Below are 19331 nucleotides of genomic sequence, written 5' to 3' on the forward strand. Positions count from 1 at the left end.
CTTAACACATAATCCAGAAATGCCATTCAGATATGTGCTGAGGAGAAAACACCAGAACTTGTACACAAATGTTCACGGCAGCATTATTCTTAAGTGCCCAAATTGGAAACAACCCAAATGTCATCAGCTAATGAATGGAAAAAAGGGCAATATAGTGCATGTTTCTGTTTAGGTGAAATGCCCAGAAAAGGCAAATGATTAGAGACAGAAAATAGATGAGTGGTTGTCAAGGACTGGAGGCTGTGCAGGAAATAGGGAATAACTGCTGATGGATTTGTGGGTTCTTTTGGGGGTGATAACATTTGTCTAAAATTGATTGTGGTAGTGGTTACTCTGTGACATATACTTTTTAAATAGATGAATTGTGTCATAGGTGAATTATATCTAAATAAAGAGAAGGAAATGGCAGCCCACTCCAGTATTCTTGCCTGGAGAGTCCCATGGACAGAGGAGCCTGGCAGGCTACAGTCCATGGGGTCACAAGAGTCGGATACCACTTAGTGACTAAACCACCACCAAAGCTACATTATATATATGGCTATATATATACACACACACAGGATAATGCACAGCGAAGTTCTTAGTGTGGTGAAATAAGCCGTATACTAAGTAAATACTCAATAAAGGTTGGCTTTTCTTTTTCAAACAAGTGATGAAACTGTTTGAAACACCTTATCCTGGATCAGGTGGCTCCTCTGGCCTAACCCAGAGCCCAGTTCTCCTAGAAGTAAATCAAAGTTCTCTCCTTCTACAGGAGAGCAGCTGTGGAGGCCCTGTGGCTCCTTCTAACATGGTCTTGGATTATTTTGGCTTCAGATGACTTTCATTTGGCCTTGAACCTTTCCACTGTAAAAAGACTTTTGAGTTTCCCGATTGTGGATGCAATATTAAGCCTTGAAAAAGTCAGCAAATTTTTCAATTAACCATGATGAACTGCTTGAATTGATTCATGGCTCTGTCTGCTATTGACTTTTCAGAGACTGATTAGCCTGCCCCAGAGTTCCCAGGCACTCAGCTTTTTAACTTTTTCTCCATGCAGGCTGTCTTTGGCCATTTCACTTTCCAAACTTCTCTCTCAAAATAGGCTGGGCAATCAAAAGCATTGGAGGTTTCTCCAACATCTCTCAAGGTTTCTTAGTAACAAGTAGAGTCGGTATAAAATGAAATTTTGGTTTCCTATTACAGTTTTTTTTTAATGTTTATGTCATTTTTTTAAAGTTTATTTTTTTGGCCTCTGCATCTGGATGTTGCCAAGTCATTGTGACATGAAGAAATTACCAAGCTCTTTATCAACCTGATATTCTCAATCCAGTGAATTTTTTTTTTTTTTGGTGAAGCATGCCAACATTTATTCACCAAGCTGACAGATCAATGTTTAGATGCTCCCTACCTGATTCTACAAGGGAATGCCAGGAAAATTAAGCAATGAGCCTCTCCATTCTGCAGAATCTGTCAGGGCAACTTAGATCATGCTCTGGGGGTACAAAGAAGAGACAGGAAAGAATACACTGGCCACATCAGACTTTCAGCCTCATGGAAGCCTCCCTGTTTGGTTCAGATGTTCACGGTGAAGACACATGACATATTGAGAAGTGAGCTAGGGGAAGGCAAAGGGAATCCAATCAGTTCTAGGCACCGCTGTGGCCTTTTTCACCCCCAGGACCTCAAGAGTGAAAGGGCAGGGCAGGCAGAACCTAGATGGTAGAGGGAACGTGCTGATTGTAGCCACGTCACTTAAACCCTTCAGACCTCAAGATGTGTGACTCCCAGAAGTCATCGCTGTCCGGGCTGTGCAGCGGGATGGTGGCTGACTGGCCAAAATCCACGAACATGATCACTGCCCAGGAGTCCACATGGCCCAGCACCCTGCACCTGTTCTAGGCTGGTCCGTAATCACCCAGGTGGTGCCCGGCCAGACTGTGGGTCCTGTGCGACACGGCCAAGTTGTGCAGGTACGTCTGCTGCTCCTCCGCCTTGGCCAGGGCGCCGAACAGGGCCCGCATGTTCTGGTGCAGCTGATGTGCATGGCCCAGAAGAAGGGGGTCTGAGGGACAGTACTGGTCACCAGTAGCCCCACCTCCCTGCCGATGCTGGGGATGGTGGCCAGCCAGCCCAGGTCTCAGAAACATTCCCTCAGGAGCAGCACCAAGAAGGACCCTCTCATTTCCATGGGAACTGCAAAGAAGCTTGTCTTGGGTTTCTCTGTCTCACAGGGCTCACCAGAAGCTTTAGCAGTGAGCTGTGGACAAGCAGTGGTTCTGGCAAATCTTTGAGCAGAGGGCTTCTCCAAAATCGGCAGTGCCTGGGGCCGCTCAGTCACATCAGGGGCCCTCTTGGGAGACCTGTTGTTGGAATTCACATACAGTTTCCATTTGTGGCAGTGCTTCCCATTCGGTACCTGGATCGCAAGTGCCACTTTGTGCACAGAGCCCAGATCTACAACGCAAAGCATTTGCAGCCATTCTGGACTCTCTGGACATGGAGAGGGCTGAAGTCCTTTAGAAGTCACTGAATTTCCTCCTCAGAATATTTACATGTATATATATATTCTTTTTCATATTCTTTTCCATTGTGGTTTATTATAGGATATTGACTATTGTTCCCCATGCTATATAGTAGGGTTTTGTTATTTATCCATTCTATATATATTGGGTGCCAAAAAGTTCATTTGGGTTTTTCTGTAAGATCTTACCTAAAAATCTGAATGAACTTTTTGACCAACCCGGTAATAGTTTGCATCTGCTAATTCCAAGCTCCCAATCCATCACCCCCCACCTCCATCCACCTTGGCAACCACAAGTCTGTCCTCTGTGTCTATGAGTCAGTTTCTGTTTTGTAAATAAGTTCATTTGTGTCATAGTTTTGATTCCATATATGCGATGTCATACGGTACTTGTCTTTCTCCTTCTGACTTACTTTACCTCGTGTCATATCCATGTTGCTGCAAATGGTCTACTGAGAACGTGCCCTCGATGGTATCCCAGTCAGGAGTACAAGGCATATCAACCCATCAGGTTCAGCATCTGGGAGGCAGCAGGCCCACTGTCTTGTTGCCATAATAAACTAGCCAAGATAGCATGTGATAAAGTCCAACAGGTGTAGTTTCAAAATCACCTTGTGATAGATGGAGATTCCTGTAAGAGGAAGTAAAAGATACTAGATAAAAATGATTGTGCAGACCTTGAATGAGAAAATTCAAGTGTACCTTGAATGTACACTTAACAGTTGTCCTTTCTCATTCCCTCTTTCTTTTGCAACAAAGATTTATTTTGATTATTAAAATATGTGCACTTGATAAAAAAGATCAAACATTTGTTGATGCTTACAATATGCTAGCCACTGTTCTTGGTTGGGATACTTGAAGAGTAAAGATGAATAAATCTTCTGAGGACTTTGGGTTATTTTACACAGTTGTTTCAATTACTCTACATAAATTTTGAGAAAGGGTTAGTGTTAGCTTGCCGTGAGACCTCCAATAAATATTACAATTCAGCTTTGATGAGACTCTTATTTTTGAGACTCTTATCCATTGTACCTATTTGCACAGCTCTTGTAGGTGTTGGAGACAGATTTGTAAAGTGAAAAGCATACAGGAAGAACTCAGTAAGTGCTGAATTCAGCACCTTTATAGACTGTGATTCTATCGCATATTGCAAAGCAGAATCATTGGACATAAATTCTGGCATACATTCAAGCGTTTACTGACTATATGCCTTGTTTCATTCTACTGTCCTTGAACATCTGAAGTGTGCCAGTTAGGGTCCCAGGCGCTGGAATTCAGGGATCAACAAGCTGGGCAATGTGTCTGTTCTGTGGATCCTACATAAGGAGAAGGACTCTGTGAGCAGGATCTGAAAATGCATGTGACTTAGTGAAAACGTGGAGTGGACACATGAGAACATATGTGTGTGTTTATTTTTGGAAGGAGTATTTCTGTTTCAGATAGGTATGGAAGAACTTTTGGTTGTTTAAAAAGCAGTCAGCAATGTTGTAGTGGGCTTCCCTATCGCTCAGTCGGTAAAGCATCTGCCTGCAATGTGGGAGACTTGGGTTCAATTCCTGGGTCGGGAAGCTCCCCTGGAGAAGGAAATGGCAACCTACTCTAGTATTCTTGCCTGGAGAATCCCATGAACAAAGGAGCCTGGCAGGCTACAGTTCATGGGATCACAAGAGTTGGACACGACTTAACGCTATCTTTCCTTCTTTCTTTAATGATGTAGTAGAACGCTAACATTTTCAAAGACATTTTCTCTGGTTGCATTGTATCACCTGGATAGTTTCAGAGTGCTGGAGAAATGGCCTACTTGGTGGTACTTGTCAACTTTAACCCAGGCTGGTGTTAGGAAACCAAGCTTAGTAGGACAAGGACACAGAGGCATGTGTTAAGAAATGGTCCTACAATAATAAGCTTATAGCTTGTTCTCTCTCTCTTGTGGTCATTTGGGGCACAATTATATCCTTTGCAAAATTTTTTCTATGCTCACTGATTCAACAAAGATATTTATAAGAGTATAATTCAGAATTTAAATATAGAAAAGTTCTCATAAGGGAGTTTATCTTTAATTCAGACACTGTATCATTAATACTTTAAATCTCATTATAACATTATAACCTGAGTGCCACATCTTTCTTCCTGTATGGAGACTTTAGAGAACAGTTCTGGCCTGATGCCATCTTCACCCACTCATTTATTAACTGTGTTCATGATGATGAGCTCACGTATCCAAAAATAGTCATATCAGGCTGGATGTTTCTAAGAAAATTGGTAAGACTATGGCAGGTTTTAAAACTCCTTGTGTTGGATAGAGTCCACTGTGATTCATTTTCTGGGAGCTCTTGAGGCTGAGGACATGCCCAGTTTTTGTTTTTTTCTGGAGTAGAATTCATGACCAGGCAGCCTTTTTTGAACACCTGCTAAATTTGGAGGCAGTAGACTAAAAATGTTTTATACATGTCGTCTCCTTTGTCCTCATTATAACCTAATGAGGTAGGTATTGTGACTCAAGTTTTGCAGGTGAAGAGAGGACCGTTAGGGTAAGTGTTGATGTCCAGTGAGTGGTTAGGTTGGAACTTAGCCTCGAATCTGTCTGATACAAAAGCCCTTTGGTTGGCAACTGCTATGTTGTACTGTCACCAAGTGGAAAAATACTAATTTCATCTTTGTTCTTTTATTTCCCAAATTTTCTATAATAAATGTGAATCAATTTTATATTCCAATAATCTCAACCAATATCATTAAAATGTGTATGGTAATGAAATTAGATTAAAAAACATTTTTCTCTGTGATGTGAAAAATATAAAACTACATGAAACTTAACATTATAACCCTTTATTTAACAATTAGTTAGATAATGCAATTAATGTTTAAAATATAACATAGTAGATATATACACATTAAGGTTTCTGCTTCAGTTATTTTTCTTGGGAAAATAGCTGTTATTGATTTAAGAACTTTACCCCAGATACTAAACTGATTTTTTAATTTCATTGTCATCATGATTGGGACAAGGACAAGAAAAGCATTTCCTTCCTCTTTGTAGTAGACATTTATGTATATGGAAAGATTATGGGTAATTTTAAGGGAGTTTTGTGATTAAAGGAAGAGAGTGGCTAGAGGGCTCAGTAAAGGTTTCTGAGAATAGTAGGGATTTGAGCATTTTTCCCCCCTCTTCTTTCTCTTGCCCTACCAGTATAATTCCCTAGAGAAGGAAATGGCAACCCACTCCAGTATTCTGGCCTGGAGAACCCCGTGGACAGAGGAGCCTGGCGGGCTACAGTCCATGGGATTGCAAAGAGTCGGACACGACTGAGCAACTAAACCACTACCAGTATAATTTGATCTTAGGAGCAATTATCAGTACTATGGGAGACAGATTAATTTAGATAATTAAAGCAGCTTATTTTAGGCTATTTAATCTTCCACTCCACCACCACTGGACAGAGGAGCCTGATGGGCTACAGTTCATGGGGTTGCAAAGCGTCAGACACCACTGAAGCAATTAAGTGCGCACGTGCGCACACAGACACACACACACAGCACCTGCCTCCCCACTCCCAAAACACCTATCCTTTTTGGCTAGTCACCGTGAATCCTTGGAGTTTCTGCCTCATTTGGTCTTGAGTAGGACCTGACAATCTGCATTTTTAACGAAGGATCTAGGTAAGTTGCATGATCAGGCATATTTGAGAAGCCCTGGGAGAGAAGAAGGCTTGCATGAAGAGGAGCAGTAGAAAATGAGATGTTAAAGTTGGATTAGGTCCAGAGTATGAAGAGTCTTGAGTCCTAATCCATGGGTTTTGGAGGTGGTGCTCTAAGGTGTGAGGGGCCAATGAGAGGCGCCCTGGAAGGAGGGAGGCAGCTGTGGAAGTCGGATTGGAAAAGTGGAGAGTTGTGGGCAGCCTGAAGGAGCAGCCGGGGGCCAGCAGGAGCTGTCAAAGACATTGAGGCATGAGACAGTGCGGGTTCAGCTAGGACCGAGGCAGAGGTAGGGAGGAAAGGACGCGAGTCAGAGCTATTAACACATCCGAGTTGGAAGATCTTGGCGAATGATGGAGAGAGAAGCAAATCACAGAAGGGAGACGATGGAAAGAGACTGAGGCCATATGGGCGGGAGGGTGGCAGTTGAGGAGGGGAGAGAGACGCCAGGCTTGTTGCCATCTACTGGAGTGTGAAGCTCCATTGGGACTTCAGTTTGAGGGAGACAGAAATGTGGAACTCAGTAGAGACTGCGACTGAAAGAGCTGTATTTAGCAGTTCTCTCCATGGAGGCTGTTGTGGAAACCATGTGATCAGGTGGGGTTGCCAAGGAGGGTGTTACAGGGACAGTGGTGAAGAAGGAAGCAGTAATGGGATGGGTGGAGGACAGAGGGAAGGAAAGTGCTGTCACAGGAGCCAGGAAGGTGGAAGTGGTTAGCGGTTTTGATTCCTGCAGCGAGGGGAAGGAAAATGAGGTCTTCTCAAAGGACATTGGATTTAGCTCAGTTTTAGCAGTAAGGGGAGAAGCTGGACATTCAGATTTAATGAGTAAAGAGATGGTAAGGAAGTGCTAGTGGGTAATTTTTCAAAGCTTGATGGGAAAGGGCAGTAGGAGACTGTCATAGCTTGGGTGTTGAGAAGATTTCGAGGTCAGTGGAGACTTGTATATATTCAGAGGCTCCATGCAGAGGAGGCACGGTGTACAACCCAGAGGACTCTAGGGGGCGGTGATTCTAAAGACACTAACTTTTCATGTATCAAGTTCCAGGACTGTGCTGGGGTCCAGAGGTAAGACAGCCTTCATCTGTAAGTATCCCAAGAGAAGAATGAAAGTTGACAGTAAGGGGGGAAGGGATAGTTCGGGAGTTTGGGATTGACAGGTCCACCCTGCGATGTTTAAAATGGGTAATCAACAAGGACCTACTGTCTAGCACAGGGAACTCTGCTCAATGTCATGTGGCAGCCTGGACAGGGGGGACTTTGGGGGAGAATGGATACATGTGTGTGTGTGGCTGGATCACACTGTTGTGCACCTGAAACTATCACAATATTGTTACTCGGCTGTACTCCAATATAAAATAAAAAGTTAGAAATGTTGACAGTGAGATTTGAGCCTGGGCAACTCGGGTGATGGCCGCACAGACAAGGGGAGGCCTTGGACAGGAAACCACATCTGGAGCATCAGAGTCAGCACTGGGATGGAACGATGCATGGGTGCTGGGGTGTGTCGAGGAGGGCGAGGTGGCCGAGGACTTCATCGAGGACACAATGCTTTCATTGTCTTGTGCAGGATATGTGTTCTTTTTCCAGTCAGCAAGGTAGCTTATCTCAGGTGGGGAGCCTTCCTGGGCAAATGCTTGGAAATGTATTGGAAGAGCAAAATTTTTTGTGTGATTGAAGTCGAGGAAAGTTGGAGGGGTGGATAAGAGCCAGAACAAAAAATGTCTTGTGTCTTCATGAGGAGTTTGGAAGTTTTGCAATTTTTGCCTCCCCCCACCCCCCACCACCTCTGGGGAACTCTGATAAGAATTTAAGCAAAGAGGGATTCCTGGTGGCCCAGTGTTTCGGACTCGGTGTTTTTACTGCCATGGCCTGGGTTCAATCCCCAGTTGGGGAACTATTATTATAATAAGATCCCACAAGCCCCCACAGTGCAGCCAAAAAAAAAAAAAAATAAAAAGAATTTAAGAAGAGATGTGCAATGATCTAGTTTGCCTTTAGGAAAACCATTCTGGCTGCATTGTGGACTCCAGACTGCAAGACTGGCCGCAGCAGCCAGGTTGGAAGGCTGGTGTTTAGTCCAGGTGAGAATCAGTGGCAAATGAAGGTAGAACAGGGTAAGGAGATACTTAGGAAGCAGAGTGGACGGAACTGAGGATCTGCAAGGTTTCCATGGGGATGGAGGTTGAGGGGGTGGGAAGGGAGAGGAGGAGACTTAAGGAAAAGCTAAGATTGACTTCCTTTCTGACGTTGAGTTTGGCAGGTAGGAAATCTTTACCCGGAATGATACTGAATGTTTAGAATGTGGTAAACCTTGTGGGATGTCTCATCTCAAATGGAGAGGAGAGTAGACCAACGTCTGTATCTGCAGATCACGGGAGGGTGTGGCCTGGAGAGAGAAACATGGACATGCTAAGCACAAGAGCAGTAGCTGAGACCAGTGTGCAGAACAAATCCCAGAGCGTGCCTCCTACGCACATGCAGAGCCTCTTGCCTCAAGAATTAATGATCCATTTTCTGAGTGCCTTCCACCTTTCCAGTCTTGGCTATCTTCCAGGTTAGCCGCTGGACTCTTATTGGTATTAGGCAGGAAAAGAAAAACAATGATGGCATCCACATATACTTAGTTTTACTACCAATTAGCAGATGTGATGAGAGGTTTGGATCCTTAGAAGAACATCAGATCCCATAGTTAGGCTTGGATTACTTGTCAAACTCATTTATATTTCACCACGTGGCCCGCGTCTTAGCCCTTACCAAGGAAGCTGAAGTTCCAATTTTTAAAAAAATAAAGTTAACCCCATGAGAATATATAACTATTATATATCTTAGTTTCTTTTTAAATTCGGTAGTTGGACAGTGTTGTCTTTGGCAAATACAAGGATTAGAATATATAGTTTTTCCAAATCTATTACAGGGAAATCTATGTAACTTACTTTACTGCTCTGGCAATCTCTTCTTAGTACTAAATGAACTAACAAAAATAGAATTTATGACCCTTTTCAACTATGAATTGAAACACAGTTGAGACTTTGCCCCAGAAATGAAACTCCTGTCTGGAGCATTATTACACTGGAACCTTCATCTTAGCTTTCAGTTATTACTGAGAATTAATTTTCCCAGTGATATAAAGGAAGTGAGTATTCTCCCTCTGGAGGTGGTGGGTGTTTCTCGTTAGCAATAAGAAAACGGGCTCTTTCCAGCTGTTTTTAGTTGAAAAAGCAACATCTAAGTCAGAGCCTACTTAAGTGGTTATGATGGCTGGCTTTTAAGCCAAACCCTAATGAGAACTATTATGGATTTAAGAGTATGGATCACATGTGGGTCTTGTTTAGATCTTGTTTTGAATAAATAAGCTGAAAAGACATTTTTGAGACAGTGGGATAAGATACAACATAGACTGATAACTTAATTCTCCTGAGAAATCATTGGTGATCTTGTTGTTTGTGAAAGCATCATGATTGTGTTTTAAAATGTCCTTCTCTATTAGAGATGTGTGCTGAAGTATTTATAGGTAAAATGATCTGAAGTCTGAGATTTGCTTTGAGAATACTAAAGCATAAAGAGTTAGAGAGTATAAAGATGAAATCTCAATGGCAGGGCAGTTCCAGCTTAAAAAAAAAAAAGACTTAAAAGTGAATGTAGTAAAATGTAGAAGCCAGGAACAGGAGGGAGTTGAAGGTCTGCTTCTTATTTGGTTTTGACACTTCTGTGGACACCTGTTACTCTTTCCACACATAGAGTGATAAGGTTTTTGCCTTTCTGACCCTCGAATCAAGGAATATGGCCCCACTGTTAGACTGTGCCATTGTGGTTGACACACCCCACCACCCAGGAGGGCTTCTCTGGTGGTTCAGACTGTAAAGAATCTGCCTGCAAATGTAGAAGACCTGGATTCGATCCCTGGGTTGGGAAGATCCCCTGGAGAAGGAAATGGCAACCTACTCTAGTATTCTTGCCTGGGGATGGAGGAACCTGGTGGGCTACGGTCTGTGGGGTTGCACAGAGTCAGACACCCTGAGCAACTAATGGTGACTGACTGACTGACCACCTGGTACTCAGGCGGTGGTCTGGGCAGTTCCTGTCTCGTCCTCCTCAGAGGCTTCAGCCCCCTGTGGAGGTGACCATGCAGGGGATTCCTTGTCCCCTGTTACGTTTTTGAGACTTTTGACTGAGATAACAACTTGGGTGGAGTGGTCATAAAGACAGCTGGAATGGGAGCAGGTAGAGATTTCAATAGGAGACATATTTTCACATAGAGACCTTATGATGTCATCATTGGCTCTTCTTTCTAATCAGTTCAATTTTGAGCTAGAATCAGATTCTTCACTCTTTCAACCCAAAGTGCACATCAGTGCTGTGTATGTACATTTTTTTTTTTTTTCATAACTAAACTCCCATCTGAAGTCTCTGCCCTTTGCAGACAGGATAGGGAACAGAGTCCATTACAAAGGGAACATGATTGCAGTGAACCACCACACACTTGTTTGCTCCTTTGAATTATTCCCAGCACACCAAGACATTAATATGTCGTCTCTGAGGCAGATGGGCTCATCCATTTTGATCATTCACTTTGCTCTTATTTGACGATTATAACCATGCTTTTCCTCTCAGGATCTTCAGATGCTTAGAGGAAAGCCCAGAGTTTTCTTGACAGCAGCTGCTGCTTTGCTTAAACTGGTGGAATAAATTAAGCCCTTTAGCTTCCTCATGTGAAGTGAAGTGTTAGTTGTTCAGTCGTGTCTGACTCTTTGCAACTCTATGGACTGTAGCCCACCAGGCTCCTCTGTCCATGGGATTCTCCAGGCAAGAATACTGGAGTGGGTTGCCATTTACTTTCCAGGGGATCTTCCTAACCCAGAGATCAAACTCTCGTCTTCAACATTAAAGGCAGATCCTTTACCATCTGAGCCACCAGGGAAGCCCTAGCTTCCTCAGATTTGTCTGTTAATCATGTCTCCACAATAACAGGGTCCATGATGGCAAAGGGTAGTAGCTTTCTAAGGACATGATAAAATGCCTTTGAGTTGCAGGTTGAGATGGTCTGGCCCAGAACCTTACTGTGTCTATGTGTTTTAGCCAAGGATGACTTATTCATTCATTCATCCAACTAACAAGTTTTAAGTGTCTATTACTCTATGCTGAAGCTGAAACTCCAATACTTTGGCCACCTCATGCAGAGTTGACTCATTGTTTCGAAAGACCCTGATGCTGGGAGGGATTGGGGGCAGGAGGAGAAGGGGACGACAGAGGATGAGATGGCTGGATGGCATCACCGACTCAATGGGCATGAGCTTGAGTAAATTCCGGGAGTTGGTGATGGACAGAGAGGCCTGGCATGTTGCGATTCATGGGGTCGCAAAGAGTCGGACACGACTGAGCGACTGAACTGAACTGAACTGACCCGTTAGTAGCCTGTATTGAGTGCTGGTTCCCAGAGCTGGATTTTGTGTTCATTGCAGCAGATTTCAAGTGTGCTCTGACTCGAAGGATTATGGGTGTGAGAAGCTAAAAGGATTTCAGGATGTAATGGGATCTTAACTTGCCCCTCCCTTCATATCCCTTCAAGATCCCTGTGATTCTGTATCTGCAGCCTCTGACTTCCCTCTCCAGGGGCAATGGTGAGAGAAGTATGGGGAGAAGTTCCTCCTGGTACAAAGTTTGCTTTGGCAAATTTTTTTCAGGCAGCAGGAAAATGTTATTCACGCATTTAACAAACATATATTAGTTACCCCTTACCAAAACTCAATGGATAAGAGTTTGAACAAACTCCAGGAGATTGTGAAGGACAGGGAAGCCTGGCGTGCTATGGTCCACGGGGTCCCAAAAAGTCAGGCACAATTTAGTAACTAGATAACAACAAAACACAAGATACTCTAAATGTAAAGACTGAGAATATATTGAATTTTGTCTTACCCCCAGGGCATGTGCTTTCAGAGCTCCAAATTGTCATGCATGCTGGAATATCTTCTTAGTGTCTTTGGATTTTGTAGCAAAGATACCAGGTTAAGCAGGTTAACAAAAACAAGAGAATCCATTACTCTGTGAAATAAAAGAACACAGACTCATCCATCTGGTGGAGAGAAGTGTAAAGGCAGAGTAGTAAAAAGCACCTGCTCCTGTCATTACATGCCCCATGTGTTCAAAAGTTTGATGGTTGTTTCATTGACCAGAGCAGTACTTTAATGGTGAGTCTTCATTCCAGAATTTGTTGCATAAAAATCAAACATTAAAAATGTTGGAAATCCTAACACATATTGTACCAAATGCAGGTGAACCATAAGTTGACCTCATGGTCGGTCACATCAAGATTTTAGAAGGTTTCATCATTTTCGTTCTTAAAAATTTAGTAGCTCGTTTTATTATCACTTCCTCCCCTCCTGGAAAAGTCATATCTTTGAATATTGTTTTGAAGTAGGAGATGGTTACTTTTACTTTCTGTTTTATTATTATTTTTTAATAAAAGAATTCTGTTTGAATTTTTTAACAAGAGGTCTGTATATCTTTAATTTTTAAATTAAATTTTTAAATACCTGAATTTTGACTGACAGTGTTGTAATGATAAAAATGCAAATGATGCCAAAAGAGGAAGAGGCAGAGGGAATGTTTGTTTACTGCTCATGGAGTGAGCAAAACATTCTTGGCCTGTCTCTGCCCAGCAGTTTATCTGATTGGTGAGTTTGGAGGGAGGAAGTGGGCACATGTGGCCCAGCCCTTTGCCCTCCATTTCTGAGGGAGCTGGACTGCTCATAGAGAGAGGTGCTATTGGTCAGTCACCGTGGCCTTGCCTGTGTGAGGGAGCAATGTGCTGGTCGTGCTTGCTGGGGACAGGATAGGTAAGTCTTGTCTAAATCCAGGCGTCATTCATCAGGGAAGGCTGCTGGCTCAACATTTAAGCCACATTCTCAAATATCACCTTTGTAAGGCATAAGGGTGATGTTTTGACCGCCCCCTGCCCAAACTTGCTGGTCATAATTCTAAATTAGTTCAGAACTGGGGAGAGGGGCATGGGTGATATATATTGCGGTTCCTTAATGTACATGACCCAGTGAAAAGAAGTCCCTCTCTCAATTCAGAGCCATCACCAAGTCCTAATAAGTTCTTCAGGAAATGCTCTGTGCGGATGCAGATGTCTCGAGAAATGTTTATATGCGAACCTCCTCATGTTGAGCAGTGATGAATGCTGTGTTCTCTACTAGTTTCTTCTTGTGTTTTGATGATCTATTTGATACTTGCTGTTGGCTGCATATATTTTACAATATGGATGTCGTATTTAGTTTATAACCAGAAAGAATAAACATGCCTTCATTTGAGCCTCATGCCCTGATAAACAGTGAGAAACTGTAAAGTTCTGCTGGTGACCAAGTGATAGCAACTCTTTCCCATTCCTTTTTTTCCCCCACACAAAAGAGGCATATCGTGTATCTCACCATAATCAGACTTCATCCTCGGTTATGGAGAGCATGTTGGAAATCTGGGTAGGGATCTACTTTTTCAGAGAACCTATTACTGGTATTTAATTAGAAACTTTAAGCTGAGTATTAGCTGGAATGCATCTTTAGGGCAGTTAGTCATAATTGTTGTGAAGGAACTCTTTGGCACTGACATCTAAAAGTTATTTGGAAATATTTGTATGGATGTGTATATTTTTAAAGCAGGTACTTTGGTGAGATTATAATATGACAAATATTTTCTATATTGCATTCTATATAACCGTTGCTGAGTCTGGGTGAGTTTCCATTCTACCAGACTCAAATGCACTTGAGTATCTTTCATGGATTGTTAATCCCTAAGCAAATTTAGGTCTCGGCAGAACATTTTTCAAGGTGCTCGCATTGCTTGTACCACTCAGAGTTCACATGAATGATGTTTAGTGGGTAACTCACCCCTAATCTTTATGTTGGCTGTTTTTACAAGGTTGGAATCCAGTCCACAGTCTGCAGTAAGTTATGATCATTCAGTCCATCTTAGTTATTTTTCTTCTTCTTGTCCTTTCTACTCAGCTCACTTTCTGTTTCATTTGGAGACATTAACACGTTCCATTCCCAAACCCCAGTGGATGCTCTTGTTGGCACTGGTCTCCTGCTAGCTAGTTTGCCTTTTATTTTTTAATACCACTGTGAGGCTGCTGGATTTAGTGTATCAGTCAGGCTTCAACCAGAGAAACAGAACCAGGAAGGTATATAAAGAGATTTATTGCAAGAAATTGTCTGACATAATTAAGGAGTGAAGCCTACAGGGTTGAAGGGTTGGATGGGCAGGCCGCAGCTCTTGGGCATGGCCAAAGCTGTTGTCCACAGGCTTTGCAATTTCTTCTTCAGAGAAGCCCTAGCTCAGCTGTTCAGGCCTGTCAGCTGATTGAATCAGGCCCACCCGGATTATCAAGGATAATTTCCCTGCGGTTAAAGACAATCATGGACTTTCATTATATCTACTGTGTCTTCACAGCAATGCCTACATTAGTGTTTGATTGAATAACTGTGCTTGGTAGCCTAGAGTCGACTCCTGAGCCCGACCATCACAGAGTGTCTCTGATGCGTGTTACAGTTCTCTTGTTTTCACGGTCCGTTCCGCCTCCTGCCTGGATCAGTCTGCTGGTAGCTGTGTGCTCTTCTTTCTCATTCCCATGCCTCCTTCCCCTGCAATTAAGTTAACTTGGTAACTCACTGCTGTATCCAGAGCGTCTTCGACTCTGTTCCACTGACAAACATTTATTCTCCTTGGTTTTATATGATGTCTGTTTTCTCATCTGTGTTATTTGTTGCACCAGGACAGAATGTTGCCGTTGTTTTCTTCATTAGCTAAAATCACAGATCAGCTTGGCACCCACTCCAGCAGGAGCTTTCGTTCTCAAAGACAATAGTTGCAAAATTGGATGCTGCTTTCTTGGCTTCTAGCTGTTCTCTTTGTTCTTTGTCACCCTATCTTGGGGAAATGCCATATAGGAGGTTTGATAGGCCTAAAACAGAACAAGAAATCTAATTACTTCTTGTTTTGTGCTGCTTCTTCAGAATAGCTCCCTTCCTGCTTCCAGAACATTCTCTTTCATGGCATTGCCCTTTCAAGTTGGATTTCTGAAGTTACAAAGCTCCATTTGTGAAAAGCAACATTTATCAGATTTGATTATTTCACATTAGAAAATGTTAAAGCATTATAAGGAGGTTGCTATATGTGTGCCCTTCACTGAGCTAGCTCAGTGTTTTGAGTTGTTATTATTGAATTATAAGAGTCTCTGTTTCTCTAGAATTTCTTCCAGTTGCCTATGGAACATTTTAATATTCTCATTCCTTTATTTTCCTTTTATATTCTGGAAAAAGGGAATGCCAGATTTTAGCAGAACTAGGTAAACGTTGAATTCCAAGAGGTCAAAAAAAAGTTAATGCAGATCACTGGCAAAAGGGCCAAGATTTAGCTGGAGCCACTTATCTATAATTGATAGAAATGGACTTTTTTCTTCTTGGTATTTTAATAAGTAATAACATGGTCAGGCAGAAAAAAAAAAAATGTGGAAGTATAAATTAAAATCTGAGTGTTTAGATGCCCAGAAAATCCACAGTCAGAAAACACTGACCCAGAAGCAAAGCATGTTAGAGCATGTTATTTGTCATGGGAAGGGGTATCAAATGGCTTCCCCAGTGGCCCAGTGGTAAAGAATCCACCTGCCAATGCAGGAGACACGAGTTCAGTCCCTGGATTGGGAAGATCCCCTGGAGGAGGACATGGCACCCCACTCCAGTATTCTCCTGGGAAAATTCCATGGACAGAGGAGCCTGGTGGGCTGCAGTCCATAGGGGCTCAACGAGTCAGACATGACTGAACATGTACGTGTGTGTGCATGCGTGCGCACACACACAGTATCAAATAAGACCTATGAACTTTTAAAGAATTCCTGACTCTAAAAAAATGGAAATGAAATTCCATAAATGACCTCATCAACGTCCTTATTCTGGTTATCTATAGCATCTTCAGACAATAAGTTATTTTAATAAGCTGTGGGTCAGGGGTTTGGAGAAGTCTTAGCAGGCTGATTTCTGGTCGCGTGCAGCTGCAGTCGGGTGGTCAAGCCCTCCTTTCGTGGGTTCTTTCTGGCCTGCCTGGCAGCATGGAGGCCTCAGAGCTGCCTGCACTACAGTGCTTATACAGTGACTGCAGCGTCCTCTGCTTGTATTCCACTGAGCTAGGTGGAAACCACATCACCTTCTCTGACACTCGATTCTGTTGGTTATGGGCAAGGCCAAGACCCACCCAGGCGTAAGCAGAGGGCACTGGACTCCATCTCTTGATAGTGGGGCTGGAAAGATTCTGGAAGAACACTTGGATCAGGAGGTGTTGTTATGGGCATCTTTGGGGGAAAAAAAAAAACAAACACCTGCCCTGCCCTGGTCTACTCTCTGGCCACAATAATCCACATACCTCCCACATGCAAAATATACATACTCTTGAATTTCCAAGACTCTCCAGGAGTCGCGTCCCATTACGGCTTCAGGCTCAGGCCCAAAGTCAAGGGCCTTGGCCCAGTCATCTTCCTGACACACAGCCAGACACAGTGGGAGGGCAGGCTTCTTAAAGGCCTGCACCAAAGTGGGAAAGCCAGAGGCCCCAGGCCCATGACAGAGGGGAAATTTGGCCAGTTGCCTGTTCCTCTGCCAGTGTTCTATACATCTCTTGGTTCCATGCTCGGGGCTCTTGCTTCTACTTTTTAAGTGACCCTTCCTTTTTCTTAAGAAGGAGTCAATGTTTGCAGCTGAGTAGGCTTCTCAGACTGTTTCCGGCCCCTAAAAGTTTTGGAATCTGAATGCTCTTTTCATTTTGCCCTCTCTGTTATAGTCTAACCTGGGAGTAATTTCACAGTGCAAGCATCTGTAAAACTGTGGATTTTCTGTGAATGTTGATAGGTTCACGTATTGGAAGTCATGACCTCAAGATGCTTTGTCTACCTTGGACTCCCCGTGACACCGACAGACCACACCCTTAAGAGTCTCAGAAGTCTTATTGCCTAACGCAGAGATTCCTTAAGGTCTGCTCTGAAGAGCTTTAGAAAGCCTGATGTATGTGTATATGCATGTGTGTTCCGTTGTGTCCAGCCCTGTGACCCCATGGACTGTAGCCTGCCAGGCTTCTCTGTCCATGAAATTTTCCAGGCGAGAATACTGGAATGGGTTGCCCTCTCCTTCTCCAGGGATCGAACCCATGTCTCCTGCATCTGCTGCATTGGCAGGTGGATTCTTTACTACTGCACCACCTGGGAAGCTTAGAAAGCCTTCTGTCTGTTTAAAAGCATCCAGGAAGCACCACCTTAGATCTTTCTAAAGTCTTAACAGAGTGTCACTGGTCACAGCCTGAATTTGATCTTTGCTCTGAAGCCGGGGCTGGGTTTGAGACTTGCTGGGTGTCTGGAGAGGCTGTGGATAAGGAACCGGTTTGTATTTAACATTGTGTCCTTTCGCTCATCTCTCAGTTCATGATTTATCACAGGCAGCAAGCAGAACCCAGGTGTCCCTTTAAGTCCTCTGCCTGGAAATGTCTTCCGCTAGATCATTAGATCCATTTCTGTTCCCTCTTTACCATAGATAGAAGCATTACCAAACTCTGTCGCTGCACAACAGGGTCCTCTCATCCTCTAGCATCCAGGGCTTCTCACTTTCCTGGAAGCCCTCACTGATGACCTTCTTAAAACAGCAATCTTTTCTTCATCTTCCATTATCTTGCATGTCAGGAAATCCAGAAGGGCTTGTTCTGACTAGGGTCAGAGGGGAAGCACTTTTGCTAGTACCCCAGGCACCAAGGAAGCCAGTCTGACTGCCCCTGGGCTCCTGGGATTGTTACTTTAAGTTGCCTAGTTTGGGTGTGGGTAGTGATATGCTAGTAACACCAGGATCCATGACCACCGCTGCTTTTCTTTCCGACCATGGTCACCTTCAAGTCCCTGTATGTCTGCTCTGCTTTCAGGAATCCAGATTCGATCATCCCCCTTACCCCCAAAGCCACAGGAAAGCCTCTGTGCTTCTCCATTGTCTGAATTCCAAGCCCCCTGACTTGGTGGACCACAGAGGGTGCCTGTCACAGGCTAGATTTGTCCCACAGATGCATCAAATCTTAGGCTGTGCAGAAGAATTTTACTTTCACTTGACATAAATGTGTTAACATTAAAAAAAAAAAAGTCAGGAGCATTCACATAAAAACCCAAGCTATCCACTTCTCTGGAAGAATCGGAAATTCTGGCAACACTGGCTCCCTTCCTGTGGCAGCAGTCTCCTTATGCTGGGCACTCCCTCTGGGGGGCGGGACAGGTCCTGTCCAGACCACCCAGCTCCCTACTGGGTCTGCCTTTCACGCCCTACCTTCCCACTGGGTGGGGTAAGGTCTTTACTTCCTCTGCCTGGTGAGCTGGACAGGTAGTCACCCGCTCTCCTGAGATATCACAGCATTCATATCTTGGTTATATAGCATTCACATTTTATTGAAATTATTAGCTTAAATGTCTGTCCATCTCTCTGCAGTGTGGACTACTCCAAGGTGTAGGCTTTGATTTTATTCATCTTTTGTCTAGAACTTGTCACCAGGTAGGATTTATACCTTTGTTGACTGAATGAGAAAATAAGTGATTCTTTTAAAAGGCTAAGGCTTGTTCTCTGCCCTGCAGGAGTATACAGTTCGGTATGTCACCTGTTATATGTAACACAGAGTAGAATGATATAAAGGTGCAGGCAAAATACCAATTGGGAGATTGGGCCAACACATCTTAAATTAGAAGAAGAGAAGTAAGTAGAAATTTTGAAAGGGCAGATCAGGCTGAGATATATATATATGATATAAAAAGTAGAGTTGTGAAGTTATTTAATTTGTAAAAAACTGGGTTGTGAGTGTCTCATTGAATATGGTGGGAAGTAAGTCTTGAAAAACTAATTTGGGGCAAGGTTATGGAGAGACTGAACTCATCCTGTAGGCTATGGTGAGCTCTTGTTTTTTTCTTTATTTTCTCCAAAAGAAAAAAACAAGTTCTAGTCTATGATTCATGGCAATATGAAGGATAAAATAGTAAGAGTTTAGAGGCTAGAAGATGAATTAGCAGTTTGTTTTAATAGGAGAGACAAGAGGTCAGCATTGAAGGGGACCTGTGATCTAGCACAGTGGC

General features: G+C 43.2%; 1 protein-coding gene and 1 pseudogene across 3 annotated transcripts in view; one reads left to right on the forward strand and one right to left on the reverse strand.

The window, feature by feature from the left end:
• STK39 (serine/threonine kinase 39) overlaps nt 1-19331 on the forward strand; it is a 307047-nt gene that overhangs the window by 154761 nt on the left and 132955 nt on the right. The gene's annotated exons all lie outside the window — the stretch shown is intronic.
• Nucleotides 1731-18163, reverse strand: LOC133051279 (tudor domain-containing protein 10-like; annotated as a pseudogene).

Source organism: Dama dama, chromosome 33, assembly GCF_033118175.1.
Source record: "Dama dama isolate Ldn47 chromosome 33, ASM3311817v1, whole genome shotgun sequence".
NCBI classification, from domain to species: domain Eukaryota; kingdom Metazoa; phylum Chordata; class Mammalia; order Artiodactyla; family Cervidae; genus Dama; species Dama dama.